This window comes from Fukomys damarensis, unplaced genomic scaffold (assembly GCF_012274545.1).
Source record: "Fukomys damarensis isolate Sample0158 unplaced genomic scaffold, DMR_v1.0_HiC HiC_scaffold_37, whole genome shotgun sequence".
Taxonomy (NCBI): Eukaryota; Metazoa; Chordata; class Mammalia; order Rodentia; family Bathyergidae; genus Fukomys; species Fukomys damarensis.
The window spans coordinates 71,033,021-71,048,064 of record NW_022900949.1 but is presented as its reverse complement, the minus strand read 5'-3'; the positions used below and the strand labels follow the sequence as shown (position 1 = coordinate 71,048,064).

The 15,044-nt window shown below is 33.4% G+C and overlaps 1 long non-coding RNA gene across 2 annotated transcripts in view; it reads right to left on the bottom strand.

Annotated features, from left to right (window-relative positions):
• Positions 1 to 2,499: 2,499 nt before the first annotated feature.
• Positions 2,500 to 15,044, bottom strand: part of LOC104863017 — a 69,373-nt gene continuing 56,828 nt past the window's right edge. For both annotated transcript variants that reach the window (XR_780467.1, XR_004515606.1), the window contains exon 3: positions 2,500 to 2,763. This is a non-coding gene — a long non-coding RNA (uncharacterized LOC104863017). The remainder of the gene's footprint in view (positions 2,764 to 15,044) is intronic.

The window sequence follows — 15,044 nt, the reverse complement described above, 5'->3', positions numbered from 1 at the left end:
GCAAGTGGTTTTCTATTTAAGGTACAGAAATAGACATATATGACTTGGAAGATGTTAAGGCCTTACAAATGCTGTGGAACAATGCCAAGAGTGTGGCTATATTTCCCATTGCTTGACACAATTTTATAGTGATATTAATTCTAAATTAATATTGCAATGAGAAATTTAAAACATATTTTCAGCATAGTCATGTATGTCATCTTAAAATAGTGAAATGGCTCTAATTTCATTTCTCTCTTTTCTTCTCCCTCTATTATTTCTTTATTTTCTTCTTTTTGCTTCCCTTCTTTTCTCCTTTTCTCTTTTCTAGTTTTCCTCTTCATTCTGCTCCAAGTCAGAAAGATTCTTTCCCACTTAATCAATCCAAAGAGCCCAGTGGTATAAAATAATTTGTTGTTTAGTTTATATCATGTCCAATAAAACAAAAAAGTTTTAAAACTCAACTCCTTTTATATGTAAAATAAATCCGGTATTTACCCAACAGTAACTCTTAAAATTTTCCTTTTCTAAATCCAGATACTTTTCTTCAGTCTTCTTCTTTCCAAAAGCAGACTGAAATAATTTCATGACTATAAGAAATAGCATATGCAGGCAAATGGACATCAGAGTACTCTTTATGACTAATATCTAAATTTTCTCTTTCATAATCTCATGTTTTATAGTGACTAGAGCAGAAGGACCTTATATTTATCTTCCATTTCTGAATTCAGCAGCTCATGAGCTGTTAGGGAGTGCAGCATTATTGAAGGCGTGGGTCGCAGCAGGCTTGATACCAAACAGTGAATTCTTGGCCCCTCCCATATCTCCACCTCTTCTCATCTCTCTGCATCCTGGCCGCCATGACGCGCAGCACTCTCTGCCCTGCTCTTTCTCTATGTTGTTTCTGCCTTAAGAGCCGGAAAACCATGGTCTGTACCTTCTTCAAACATGGGTCAAAATAGGCCTTTAATCCTTTAAGTTGCAAGTGTCTGGTATTTGGTGCTGAGTGAACGTGCCTAATACAGAAAATATGTACCAGGAGTAGGGTCACTGCAATAATTTAACTTAGCCACGTGGTTTAGAATCATTTGGAATTGATTTGTAAGAGGAATCTTTGAAAATTTGTAGGTGTAGATGTGGATGGAATGTTTTGAGAAGTGCTACATGAACAATGCTGGTAAGAGCTCCGAAGAATCAGCATGCTAAAAGGAATCCAGAAGCCAGGCTCATGAGTATACAGTTACTGAACTAGCAGTTATCGGTGCTTCATTCTGGCAGAGTGTTTATCTACATTTTGTTTATTTCCTATGACTTTGTGTGACTCTGAATTTAAAGATGTTACACTAAATAATCTGGTTAAAGGAATTCCAAAGAAACCTAACATTCTGTCTATGGCATGGGTACAACTCACTGCCTTTAGCCAAATCTACAGTGAGAATTGTCATCAAAAAGTAAAGCAGAACAATACAAAAAGTTGGCAGTTTCATGAGAAAGAGAGTACCTGCAGAGTTGGGTAAAGAATAGCATGAGTGCTGAAATATTAGCATTTTTAAAAGACAAATACTTTGTATGATTACACTAGGAAAGATACTGTGAGAGCATGTCAGGACATGGTCAAAACTCACCCATCACTAGCTCAAGAGTATAAAAGAGTAAACTTCTTTGAAATACTTTACTGTGAGAATAGAGCTCTTGAAGCTGTCTTACCATTTTAAGGCTGTGTATGGAAGTGAATCCTACATTACAGTCATCCTGACACTCAGAATCTACTGCAGCCATGGCCCAAAGGAGCCGAGCTACTCCAAAAGCCAACAGCAGACTTTGGAACCATGCATATGGGGCTGGTTGTTCAACATGTAGAATGCAAGTGTAAATGAGTCATAGAGGCTTCCACCTAGATTTTAGGAGAATGACTGAGAGGCCAGAAAAAGTATGTGACCAGGTCACAGTTACTCCAGGAGCTCTGGAGAGAGTTATGTTTGAAGTTGTGAGAGCAAAACCAAAGGCACAGTGGAGATCACAGGAAGTTTCGGGAATGTGGAATGTCTGCTGAGGAAAATCACAGGCAGTGATCAGAAACAGCCCAAGAGAGAGGTCATGTGGGTTATAATTATCAATGGCATAGGGGCAGGGCTGTCTCTGCCTTTGGAACTCGGCTCACTACCACCTGCCCTAGGAGCTGAAGAATGAATTATGATTTAATATCTAATATTTCCCCTGTTTAATTTTAGTCTTGCTTTGGTCTGATTTTTCCCCCCTTTGGAATAGAATTTAACTCTATGCCATTATATGTTGAAAGTATTAAACTTTCTTTCTGAGTTTCACCAGGGCTTACAGCTAGGAGTTTTCACCTTGAATTTCAGATGAATCTTTGGACTTCGACTTTATAAAGATTCTGCAACTGATAAGACGTTTGCAACTCTTAGAGACAAACTAAGTGCATTTCAGATAATGGGATGGATATATATGTCTTTTTGTAATCAGTGGCAGAATGTTACAGTTTTGAATGGAAGAGGGCTGTAAAAATTTTGTTTTGTAGGTGATGGAATAATGTAGGTGCTATACTCATCAGTGGATTCATGTATCAGTGAGTTCATTAGTTCCTGTGCTGTTTAGTGGTACCGCCTGGTTGGAAGGATGGGTTACTGGACTGTGCACGAAAGGGTGCATTCTTTCTCTGGATTTTCCTTTCTTCCTCTCTCTTCCCCTTGGCTGCTATGGGATGAAGAGCTTTCTTCTGCCTTTCCTATTTCCTTTTCATTATACTTCTCCTTGGAGCCAATCCTGAACAAAATCAAACATAAGTCAAAATAAATCACTCTTACTTTCTGTAGTGGATATTTTGTGCCAGAGAGTAAAAGACAACACTATATCCTACTTGCTAGAAAATAGTACTATGGGACTGACCCTGTTGATTGTGCAGTTTAAGGTTTTTCAAAAGGTATTTGTTATAATCATGTGAAAAATCACTACAAATAATGCATGCTTAACTGAAGGACTACCAGAGCTCCCATGTCTTATAAAACAGTTTGTAGGAAAATTAACTCATTTGAAAAGACAGGCCACAATCATTCCTAAAATAGAGATCCTATAAATCTCATCTGGATCTATGAATTGAAGAACAATCATGAATATAATTCAATCATAAAAATACTAATTTCAACACAATTGCTGTCTATCATTATCTAATTTAAATATACTTTAATAAAAACTTTTGAATATAAAATTCACCATTGAACATTGACTTTTTAATGAATGGAAAATAAAAGAAACAGTAGTTTTATAAATCTAGAATTAGAAACTTAAAGTGAAGAGATTTTCATGGATAAAAGTACAGTTCTTGGTAAGGTTTTCAAATATAATAAAAAATATGTTATTTTCCTACAATGTGAAGGAGTATTTTATCATCTAAAAAGTCATTGGTAATTGCTGTGATTTTGATTCTTAATATTTCTGAAACTTCAATGAAAGCTTTTGGTTTAATATGGCAGACTTATTCCCACAGCAGGGCAAAGATTTTAAAAATCTGGGTGCATGATTAGATACCATAATTTTCCTCACACATCAGATAGGAATGATTAAATTATCTTCATGAATATGATATTATGCATGCAAAATAAACAAATTTAAATGTGTATACAATTACATGTAATCTGGAAATGAAGTACATGTTGTTCGTGAACTATAATTATTTGCTTTCACACATGGAGATTTTTGTGTTAACTCTGATGACTTACTAGAAACAGTTGTGAATTGCCACTTCCAAAACTTGCCAGTTTTATGGTAAAATGTCATGAGATCTTTTCCTATTGTTAAAAAAATTCAAGGATTTGAAATGTTTTATCTTCCCACATGCTGCAGAGACTTGATTATATGTGCAATTAAGAGAAATTTTACTCAATTATAGAAATCATATTAACCTCAAAAGCATAATGTATTTTTCATAATTCTGTGTCATTATTCACCTCTCCAATAATAAAAGCTTCTAATCAACTTGTTTCTTTTAACACTAATATTTCAACTTTCTGTCTTTTCTGAAAGAAGTTTTACTAGTGATAGTATCATTTAAATTGGAATATTCATTTTATTTCCTTTACACTATTAAATTTTCATGAAAAGCTCGTAGACTTTTGTTTCATGGACCATAAATAAGCCCCCAATCCACCATTTTGGCACATTTCTAATTGTAATGCACCATGTAATGGTACAGGCCATTATACAGATGTTTTCTGCTATTTTAAGGTGACAGAGAGTGACATTGAAATGTGTGCTTGCATTAGAGAGTACAAACTTAATCATGAGTCTTAATGTAATAGTTTTTTTTAACTCTAGGAATGTAATTTTATTCAGTTGTGTTTGCCCTTCAAGTCGAATTTTACATTAGAATTCTTTAGCATAACAACCTAGTGAAAGGCAAGTCTAATTTTTCTGAATTAAATACCAGTTAATATATAAGCATATTTCTCTGACTCATATTTCACTGTATAGTCTTCTTAAGAAATTCAACAACTGATATCAACCATACTGTTCATGCATATAAGTTTTGGTTACATTCCTTGGATCATGATTAGGCAATGCTCCTCTGACAATGTATTGAAAGCTAAGAATCTGAGTTTGTTGCTGTTTTTTTCTTTCATTGTATGACTGTGACCATTAGTATAAGAAGTGGATTGACTCCAAGTACGTTCAAAATAACTGACACACAACTTTGTGCCAAGAGTAACATTGATCATGAAAAACCAACTTGCTAAGATCTGATTTTCCTGTCTATAGACCCAAGTGTTTGATATTAATGACCTATTCATTGAAGGCCAGGGAAAATACACAGGCTAAATTTAAGACTATAATATACTGGCTATTGGCTCTTTTCTTTGGAAAATATCCCAAAGAAAAAATTGTCTGCAAAACTAAGACTTCTAAGGAGACTTTATGTTGTTTTTGAGCTGTAACAATAATATGACTGACATCATTAGAAATTACTAGGTTAATGACATTATCTTGAGTACTTTTTAGGATTCACATCCACGAACTCAACAGTTAATAATTTTGAAAATATATTGAATGTTACCAACTCTTTTGATATTAACACAACATAAATTTGAGTTATAGCCCTGCATATATATATATATATATATATATACACACACACACACACACACATACATAAAAGTATAAACTGACTTTTGAGAAATAATTTACATAAAATTTAATTGAAAACTTTTAAATGTACAGTTTGATCAGTTCTGACAAACGCATAACACCCAAAAAATTTTTTTTAAGAATATTTTGATTGTTCTAAAAATTTCTTCTGATAGATGTACACATTATGTTTATTTAATTTAAATATAGCCATTGCCTCAAAGTTTTATTATTTCTGCATAGAGAAAACTTATAAATTTCTTTAATCTAGCATTCTAAGATATGCGATATATTATCATTAACTATAGTCTCTCTCCTGTGCAGTAGCACTCCAGGACTTTGTACTCCTGTATAAAGGAGTACAATTTTGTCCCATTCTTCCCTCCCTTCTACTCTCTATAGCCTCTGAAAATCACCAGCCTACTATCAGTTTCCATAAGATCAACTTGTAATATACATGTATGAATGGGATCATGTGATGATTGTGTTTCTGTGGCTGGCTTATTTCACTTAACATAATGATCTCCAGCTCTATCCATGTTATCATAAAGAAAGATATCTTCCTTTTTAATCACTGAATAATATCATTGTGAATACAGAAAGTTCCACATTTTCTTTTTCCATTTGTTAGTTGACAAATACTTGGATTATTTCCATTTCTTAATTATGTTGAATACTGCTGAAATTAGTGTTTGAGAGTAGATGTCATTTTACGTTACTGACTTCATTTCTTTGGAATACATATTTAATAGCAGGTTTACTGGAACATATGATATTTCTTTTAATCTCTCTCTCTCTCTTATTGAGTTTATTGGTACATTTTAGGTATACAGTGCAGTTACATTCATCACTGGGATCCTGTACCTTTACATGACAGGCCTTGGTTCTCATTTCTCTCCTTGTCCCTGCCCTCCCTTCACCCCCTTCTCCCCTCCCCATTTACAAACACTTTATTTCCATTTTTTCATTTTCTCATATTTTTTCTTTTCCCTTATGATGTTTCCATTTTTAAATTTTTGAGAAACTTTCATACTTTTCTCTGGGATAACTGGTCGAACATAACCACCAGCCATATGAATGGTTCCCATTTCTTCCTTGCCAATTCTTGTTATCTTTAATCTTTTCAGAATAGCCATTCTTATTTAAATGAAGTGATATTTCATTGCAGTTTTCATTTACATTTCTCTGATAGTTAATAACGAGTGTTTTTCATATATATTTTTGCTATTTGAGTATTTTTTTGAGAAATACATATTTAGGTTTCTTGCTCATTCTTTTTAAAAACCCATTTGTTGTTTTTTTGCCACTGAATTTTCTGAGTTCTTTATGTATTATGGATGTTAACGTCTCACCAGATACATAGTTCGAAAACAAGTTCTTCCATTATACATAGTCTCTCTATTTTATTATTTATTTGTTATGCAGAAGATGTTGTTTGAAAATGTCTTTATTTGTATATTTGAAGGGAATTATTGCTGTAAGTAAAATCCCAAAAAAGGCAGGTTCATTTTAATGTTTAGGTTTATTAAATATGTCGTACCATTTCCTTCTGGCCAGTATTGCTTCAAATAAGCCAGCTGCATCTTACCAGTCCTCTGTACATGTTTGTTTGTTTTTAAGATTTTTATATTAGATTTTCTACATCTTTGTCAAAATGTGGGTGGGGGGCAGGGTATTTTCCTTGGTGTTTGTTTTGCTTCGTGGTTCTGAGGATTAATAATATTCACCATGTTTAAACAATTTTAGCCATTGCTTGCTCAACTATTGTTTTCTACCTCCATTTCTTCTCAATGTCAAAATGTAGTAATGTACCTAACAGACCTTTCTGCTGCCTAACATGTGATGTTACAAAGCCTCTGTTGCTTTGCATCAATTCAGAAAATTTCTATTTGTGTGTCTTTACATTCAACAATATTTTCTTCACAGTATCCAAATTTCTACGAATCTATTCTGTGAGTTTTTTCTTCAAGTACTATATTCAGACTTAGGATATCATATCTTTTCTGCATTTCCTTCCCTATTTTGCTGAGATTCCTCCATCCATGTTTTCCCTTAAATCCTAGAACATACACATGATAGCTATTTCTTAATTCCTGCCTGTTGCTCCCAACATCTCTCATCTCTGTTTCTATTAAGTATTTCAATCCTGTATATATATATATAATTATACGGTGGAAAGTTTTTGAATTGTATGTTGAGCATTTTAGATCCTATCTTGTTGAGCTATGAAAACTACTCTATTTAAGAGCTCTGTTTCTTTCAGATAGTTGTTCTGGCAGGTAGCAGATTTCCTGGTGTAGCAGATTTACTTTGTTGAATTTTATTCCATTTTCTTTGGCTCATCTAGACTACTAGCCCTCATTTTAATATATGGCTTTTCCACTCTATACAGGGTATGTATAGAGGACTTTGGCTCATTAGAACCTTAACTTTTTGCAGCACAGTATGGCCCATGAGACCTGTACTCAGCTAGAAATCCACAAGTGGCTTTTCTTTATGTTTTTGTACCAGGAATTGAACTCGGGTTCCTGAACTTGCCACACAGGCGACAGAACCACTGAGCTAAATCTTCACCCCCACAAGTGGCTTTTCTTTGTTAGGCTTCATAGAATCATACCCTAGCTCACTTTTTAGCTAAATACTCCAGGGAACTTTCATAAAGATTGTGGAACTGTTTTTGCATGAACAACTGCCCCAATCTAGCATCTTTACCTACAAATTCAAGCAACCTCTGCAATCTTAAACCCAATCTTTACCAAATACAGAACACAACTGAAACTATATTTTGACCCCACCTTCATGAAACGTTATTGAAAATGACCCCATGCAAAGAGGCAGTGTAAAGATGAAACTCACCTCATGTAGGTCCCTTTTCTCAAGGATCACAGTCCTACAGTGTTTATTAAATGCCTAAAGTAATAGTTTGATATATAATGCATAGTTTTATAATTGTTTTAGACATAACAGCCTAATACCTATCACTTCATCACAATAATCATGATGAAAAATTCTCTTCATGTCATTCTTAATGCTGTCTTCAATCTAACCTCGTTAGAAAATTTGAATGTGTTATTCGAGCACATTGACTTTGGAAAAAGTGTTTGGAGTTGAAATTCTATGTATACATGTTTGAATTTTAACACTTAAGCAAGCTAAATCCTTGTGCCTCAGTTTCCTCATTTTTCAAAATGAGTATTACGATAGTTTGCAAATCAAAAATTTCTAGAGAAAATTAAATGAATTAATATGTGATAGAAGAATTCAAATACTATGATTTCCTATACCTAACCAAAGCTCATATGGGCTAAATAAAAAAAAAATCACAAAACCCAACAAATAGTATCCTCTAGGAATATGTCATATATGTGACCCATGAGATTTTCTCATTACACAAAACACTGAGAATATTAGCTTAAAGGTTTTCAGGTTAGGCAGTAATCTATTGGTTATTATTTCTCTTTTTTTATTCATTCACAGTGGGGTAAACAGGTATACTCCAGATAACCATGGCCAAGGTGTGGAGAATTCTAACCATCCTACTGACTATCAACTCAACTATGTTGTACAAAACAAATGCTGAAATTTGAAGACTTAATCAAGCCTGTATAGTATAAAGGTTGGGCTTTTGTTTGAAACTTGTGTACTTATTTAACTTATCCACTTTGATATTACAATTTGCCTTGATGATTTAAAAAATAAGCATAAAATCATCCGTGGGTGTTCACTCAGCTTATAATTATTCTCTAAACTGATTTATTTTTTATAATTTCTTTAATCCTCTACTTATGCCCATCACAAGAAATTTGGATACAAGTCTTTATTCCCCGATACCACTGATTTTTGCACCTCAACTTTAAGATAGTTATAGATACAATATTCACCTCCTCATAATCCTTCTATCCCTTAACGTGGGGGGAATAAGAGCACTCTTGTTTTGGAGACGGAAAATCAATATGTTTGATCACTGACTACTCCTATGGTCAGTTTAGTTATTAAAATAGCTGATGATTATTATAACTTCACACAATCAATATGAGAATTTTTTACCGAAAGATCATTCTGTCCAGTCTTCTTGATACTGATGATGAGGTAATTAATGTTCTACCTCTTAACATGACTTTTTTTTTTTTTGGTAGCAGGGATTGAACTCAGGTCATTGTGCTTGCAAGGCAGGCCACTGAACCACTGAGCTATTTCCCCAGCCCATTAACATGACTTTTAAACTGCTATTCAGAAAATAATTATGTTCTGTTGAAGTATACCCATTTTCTGACCAAAATTTAATCCAAATAAATTGAGGAACTGAATTTGGCTTGAGTTTTCCAGATGAGAAGAACCATGCCCACATTGTTTTTACACTGTGAACCTTTGATTTCTACTCAAATAACAGACATGTGTTTTGTTTTTCTTTTTATTTTAGAATGATTAAATTCTAAACTTCTCTAGCAGTAGCCACACTCTTGTAAGTGAAACTTTCATCTTCAGTATTTTGTTGTCTATTTGCTTTTTTCCATTACTATCTAAATATATGTCTCTCTCCCCTTATCTTTCACAATGCATTAAACTAAAATCCAAGTGGATTAAAGATCTAAATATTAAAAAAGAGTCACTAAATTTGCTGCAAGTTAAGTTAGGCAGAACTCTTGAACACATTGGCATAGGAAAAAACTTTATCAACAAATCATCAGTAGCATGTGAAATATCAGAATCAACAACTGGGATTTCATCTTATTAAAAAGCTTCTGCACTGCAAAAGAAACCATCAACAGAACTAAGAGACAACCTACAATGTGGGGAAAAAAATTTTACGAGCTACTCTTCAGACAAAGGACTCTCATCTAGACTATATAAAGAACTCAAAAAAAAACAGCCCCCCCAAATATAAAGACCTGATTCAAAAATGGGCATCTGAAATGAAGAGAAATTTCTCAGACAAAGAAGAAAAGCAGCAAGTAAATATATAAAAAAATGTTCCATATCACTGGTCATTCGAGAGATGCAGATGAAAACAGCACTGAGATTCCACCTCACCCCACAAAGAATGTCTGCTATCAAGAGATCAACCAATAACAAATTTTGGCAGGGTTGTGGGCAGAAAGAAACCCTTCTCCACTGTTGGTGGGAGTGCAGACTGGTGCAACCACTATGGAAATCAATATGGAGATACCTCAGAGAGCTGGGACTAGAGGTTCCATTTGACCTAGCCAACCCTCTGCTGGATATCTTTCCAAAAGAATTAAAAGAATCATATCACAGTGATATATGCACACCTATGTTTATAGCAGCACAGTTTATAACAGCTAAAATGTGGAAACAGCCCATTCGCCCATCAGTTGGAGACTAGATAAAGAAGATGTGGTTTTTCTACAAAATGGAATACTACTCAGCCGTAAAGAATGAGAAATTAGATTCATTCATAGGAAAATGGATATATATTGAGGATATACTCCTAAGTGAAATAAATAAGCCGCACTTGTATAAATACTGAATAGTTTCTCTGGTGTGAAAAACTATAATGGTACATAAGATCCTAATGAGACAATTGACAATGTAAAATAGGTAGAAAATGGACAAAGGTATAGGGCAAGTGGGAAGGGTGGGGGGAAAGGTAATAAGGGAAAACAAAAAAAGCATGATAAAATGAAAAAATGGAAATAAAGTATTTATAAATAGGGAAGGGAGAAGGGAGGGCAGGGATAAGGGGAAAAAATGATAACCAAGACCTGTCATGTAAAGGTACAAGATCTCAATAATGAATGTAACTGTACTGTACACCTAAAATGTACCAATAAACTCAATGAGAGAAAAAATGAATAACTATATGTCTCTCTCAACTAAAAAGAAGGAAGAAATCAACTCACTAAAATGTCACTGATCCATCAGGAACCACCTGTTGTCTGTTTTCTCCCCTTGTGGGGCAGTGTTTTTAAGTTATCTTTCTAGTATTCAGTCACTCTATACGCACTCCGTGCATTGCTCTCTGGTTATTGACTCCATTATAAAATATTTCATCTTTATCAAGATCACTGTAAGGAAATCCAGTGTTCTTTTCCCAGTTGTTTATGAGTCTTTTGCGGCATTTACATTAGCAGTGAATTTTTTAAAATATTTCTTCATAGTCAAGGAAAGGATATCTCAGAACTTCTGCAACATTACCTACTTTGAATCAACCAAGTAAACTCTGCTAACTTCATTCCCCAAATAAAAATTCTGCTTCCTACTATACTCATATTAAATTTTTAAAAGGGAGAAAGTTTCATTTATTTAACTTCTTACCTGTTCCTCAGCATGAAATTATGTCAACCTTTTTATAGTAGGATGCGGCTATCTTATTTTGGTGCAATTTTAAATATTTCAATATTCCCAATTTTTCACTTAATATTTTGACAATATTTGACTGCCCTAAAAACAAGGTAAAGGTAAAATGTATACAATAATATATGCAGAAATAAGGTAGTATTCGTATTTTTCCTAATGTCAAATTAAGGGAATTAAAAAAATCAAAACATTATTACATAAATTTTTAAAAAGTAACATTTAGGATTTTACTGTAAAGGGGTATCACTTATTCCACTCTGGATTTTACCTACTGTTTTCTAAATAATGAGTCCCCAGAGCAGGTTTCATTGTAGAAGAAAGTACACATTCTTCACTTGGGGTCAGAGGGATGTGGTTAATTTGAAATCACTTAAACTATTGTATCTGTCAAGTGCAGTTAATTTATTTTCAATTCACGTCAGTGTTTTAATATTCATGTTGGTTACAGAGCCAAACTAGCAGATGAATGTAGGGACACTCTGTGCCGGTACTCTTCGTCACTGTCACTGTATGCAGGCCACCTTTGAAAGTTAATACCTACCCATTAAACTTGATTGCCAAAGATATCACACTTAATGTAAACAGTAATATATAGATAAGTAAACTGTGCTAAATTAGAGATTATGCTTTCAAGCTCCTGCAGTATGGAAGCATTTATTAACGAAAAATGTTCCAGGAAAATTGGACGTTGAAAGCACAGAGACCCTGGAAGAGGCCTTTAGAATGCTTTAAGAGAGTTAGAAAAAGCCTGACAAGGCTTTGTACATAGTTTTATCTTGTTTTCCTTCATTGTAATTATGACTGCAATCCGGGAGGAAGCAGAGACAGAGAGTCAAGGCAAATCAAAGCCTAATTATTTACAGGTCTATACTGCACTATAAAAAATGATCCAAATTAAACTTCTACAATAGAAAAAATGTAAGTGCTACAAGGGTAACTTCATCATTGGGATCTTGTATCTATACATGACTTACCAGGTTCTTTCTATGAGTTAGATTGATTCTTTAATGATAATTTTAATAATAGATAACCTTTTTTTAAAAAAAAAAACTATGAATATAGCAAACAGGTTAAGCACCTTAACGAGTTCACTGACAGTTAAGGACAGAGCTGTTTAAATGTTCCTCACAGGTATGTCAGGTTATCAGGTTTTTATTTTTCCCCACTCCCCAGCTATCCCTTCAGTCCCTTTACCCTTCCCTATTTACAAAGACATTGTTTCCTTGTTTTTCCTAATTTTTCTTTTCCCCTTTTCCTTTCCCTTACCCCTCCCACTTTCTCTACTCTTGTAGACTTTTCTTCCTATTACACAACATCAATTATACATTTTAATCCATATTTACACTTTTAGTTATTCACACCAGAGAAACTATTTGGTATTTACACATGTGTGATATTAATTTCACTTAAGAGTATGGCCTCAGTGTGCATCCACTTAGCTATAAATCTCTCCAGTTTCTCATTCTTTATGGCTGAGTAGTATTCCATTTTATTTTTAAAAATCACATCTTCTTTATTCAGTCTCCTGTTGATGGGAAATTGGGCTGTTTCCAAATTTTAGCTATTACAAACTGTGCCACTATAAGCATGGGTAATCATATATCACTATGGTATGATTCTTTTAATGCTTTTGGGAAGATACCCAGCAGAGGAAGAGCTGGGTCAAATGGGACCTCTAATCCTAGTTGTTTGAGGTATCTCCACATTGATATCCACAGTGGTTGCACCAGTCTGCACATCCACCAAAAATGAAGAAAGGATCCTATCCCTTAGTCTATCCCACTTGTAAACAACCATGTGATAATAAAGTAATCAAATTTAAATGAGCATTTGTGTAATATACAACTACAATAGCATATATATTCTAGTCATATTAATTTATCATATATAACTATGCTTTTACCTTTGAATAATACTGCCAATAATACTGAGTAGTCACTAGAATAAAAAGTTTACTATTTTTCTCAGAAATTTGTGAAATAAGGCAAAGCTCTGGTTATAATATATTGGTAGAAAATTGGCAAAATTCTAAAAAACAGTAATAAGCATTAATCACAAACCAAAAATATTTAATTTCTTGTGAAATGATGAACGGTTTTCTCTGGAAATAGTGCTTTGAAGTTATACCTCTTACATTAAATTACTAGTGCACCATGAAGTAGAATATTGACTTTATAAAGAAGCACTAAGAAAACTGTAGTCTTCAAAAATGTGTGACAACCTAGAGCCTACACAAATATAACTAATCACAACCTAAAAATACTCAGAATGTAGACCTAGAAGCAACCAACAAGAAACCTGATAATGTCAGGGTCTTCATAACCTGTTAGTTTCAGAGAGTACACGTTTAATACTATACCTGGGACAAGAAAACAAGGGAATCTTCCTGGTAAAAACTGGTGAGATATTGGTTATCTGGATAATGTGGGAAAGTTCCTAATCATTTTTATGAAATCATCATTGTAGCTTGTTTGAGCTGAATATTCATATATGCCAAATTGGCATATCCCTATATGTTCCCAAATCCCATTCATTGAAAGTGATTAGTGATCCATAGATCTCTTCCCAGAGTAAAAACGTAGACTATTAACACAGAAGAGGATGAGATAATGGGAATATGAAAATTAGATTTCATTTTTGAGATCTATGACTATCTCACTATGCAATTTTTTCCATTAAGTTTATTGGTACATTTCAGGCATACAATACAGTTACATTCATCATGGGGAACTTGTACCCTTCCTTATGTAATGTATCTTGGTTTCTATTTTTCTCCATTCTATTGCCCTCCCTTCAACCCCTCCACACCTCCCCCTTTGCAGATACTTTGTCTCCATGTTTCCCTTTTCTCATTTTTTTCCTTTCCCTTCTTTCCTTTCCCCTATCGCTCCCACTTCCCCCTTTAGACCTTTTCCTCCTATTTCACATTATCAATTATACATTTTGATCCTTATTTATACTTTTAGTTTCTCCTAAATAGCACACACGTGTAGATAACAAATAGTTTCTCCTATGTAATTTTGACTAATGTTCTCTGTAAAATACCTTATTTAATATGTTGATAATTTCATAAACATTATACTTTGAAAAACATAATTTTACCAATATTAAGAAAATCTATTTTTACTTATTCTTTATGTCAAATAAGTATATTTTATTAGTTAATTTAATCCCTCAAAATACTTAAAGAAAAATTGCAAATAAATTATATACTAATTCATTGATCAAATTTATTTACTGTATGGTACATGTAGGATAATTAAATAGGTGTTGTGATCGGATAGGAGATTTAAATGAATAATATGCCAAATATATTGAAATCCAATTATTCAAATGCTTAAATAATAAAATGCTGTATTTCTGTGATTCCCTTTATTTCTCTCCAAAACTAAATGTTTTGTTCCTTTTAAAAAATCATTGAAAAACTAAAATATTATTTAATTTGAAAAAATTGTATTAATATTATCTCTAACAAGTGTTAGAATATTTTATCTATGAGTACTGAATCAAAAGCAGAGCAAAATAGAAATTCTTTCAGAAAGTTAATATTAAAATATTGCCTTTCATAATTTTCACGACATGTTATATTTATTCTGCAAATTTTTCAT